The sequence below is a fragment of the Rhipicephalus microplus genome, chromosome 9 (assembly GCF_043290135.1).
Source record: "Rhipicephalus microplus isolate Deutch F79 chromosome 9, USDA_Rmic, whole genome shotgun sequence".
Classification (NCBI taxonomy): domain Eukaryota; kingdom Metazoa; phylum Arthropoda; class Arachnida; order Ixodida; family Ixodidae; genus Rhipicephalus; species Rhipicephalus microplus.
This window is the reverse complement of record NC_134708.1, coordinates 89,811,359-89,813,276: the sequence shown is the minus strand read 5'-3', so window position 1 is coordinate 89,813,276 and position 1,918 is coordinate 89,811,359.

Below are 1,918 nucleotides of genomic sequence, written 5' to 3'. Positions count from 1 at the left end.
TCGGCTACGCTTACTAAATAGTCATTAAGGTAATTTTTATTTTGATTCTTAAGTGGAATGTACAAATGTTTCAGGATGAAAATACACAGGTAAAAGGATGCCACTTTCGGCTCAATCGTGTCACAGAACGTCTAGGTAAATTTTACATATATCATGTTTCCCTCTTAAAAGTGGCCCCGCAGGGTCGTCTGTGAAAGCAAGCGTTTGGTGTGGGATGACACCATGAACCCGAGCTAACGGGGGTTTCGACCCCTCTAACGCCTAGCTGTGCGTGGTTGAGCCGTGTACGGCTGAAAGAGGATTCTGGTGGTTCCGCCGACGCGAGGTGATTGGACCTTTCAGGCCCCCAGGCAGAGGCAACACACCTCTTTGGCCCCGGCTTCACGTAAACGGCACCCTTGGGTTGACCCACCCAGGGGAAATCGGCAGTCGCCTTTTCCTATCTCTCTCTGCACCTAGATCTTTGTGTTTATCTCTCGCTTTTCATTTGCCCTGTCTTTTACTCTATTGCATTTATTTCCAAACTTCTTGGCGACTATGATTAACCCTGTGCGCATAGCTTACCTTGGTCTGGGAGCATTGGGTTAGAGTAGCGTTGTACGGCTGGCGTCTGCAGGTTTCAGCACCCGTAAACTTGAAGCGTCCCCATGTTTGGCAGCGTGGTGGGTGGACGCCAACGCTTCTGAAGGAAATTAAACAGGCATGCATGAAGCTTTTCCTCTGTACAGTGATCATACCACCTTAAACCGCGTACGCACCAAGGACATTGGTTTTTTTTCAACTATTCGAAAGAAAACTTCCCCAATTTTCATGTCAAACATAGTGAGAAAAGATGCAAGCAAGCCAGAACTGTATCCTCCTTTGTAGTAGACAGGTGTCTTACAGAAACTTTTTGGGCAGGATACAAAGTTGCCAAAATGGCCAGCGGAGACATTCTCTTCGGAGTTCGAGAAAAAAAAACCATTTGAAAACAACAAAGGAAACAACCCATTCTTTCAATTTTTGGTGACACTTTGATCACTGTAACACCACACAGAGCAATGAATACAACTCGTGGAGTGATGTCTGACGCTGATTTGCTTGGTCTGACCAAAGCGAAACTTCTGGAGGGGTGGAAGAGTAAGAATGTAACCAACGTACAAAGAATCACCATCAGAAGAGACAACTAGGAAATTCCAACAAAACACCTAATACTCACGTTCTCTACAAGTAATCTGCCAGAAACTATTCAAACTTAGTACACAAAGACTTCGACCAGGCCATACATACCTAACCCACATCGTTTTTTCAAATGCCAGAGGTATGGCAACGGCTCGCAAAGCTGTCGTGGTCACAAAATTTGTGCAAAATTTTGAGTGTCAGGCCACTATTCCGACAACTGCAAAGAAGCGTCACACGTTGAATTCAAACTAAGCATAATTCCGTTTATATATTACCAGTTTTGTATTGTGCGTCACAGCAAGGAAGTGATATCAGGAAGTCATAGAATTTATTTCTCTCAAATAAAGCGTTGTGTATAACGTGGCGACATTTATGAGGGGCATTAATAGTCGCAAAACTGCGTCAAATGAAATGAAGTCCTCGTGCGTAAGAAGTACGTAGAGCATAAGCTCCAGATGGGAAACCAGAGAAGAGATACAGACAAGCGCTTTACTAAGTTATATTACTCATGCATGTTGTCTCAGAAAAGCTCGCGCCATCAGTACAATAACACGCGAGACCTTTAAGTGCGCTATAGGTAGTAATATTATAACTTAAGTTCAAACTACGCATACTTTCGTTTAGTATAATAGCCGTTATGTGTGCGCGTCACAGCAAGAAGGAAGTAATTGAAGGAATTCAAAAAATAAGAGAGACAAGATTTTGTTTTTACGTATTAATATTTAAAACAGGGTGGGAAAACTAACCCTCGTATTCT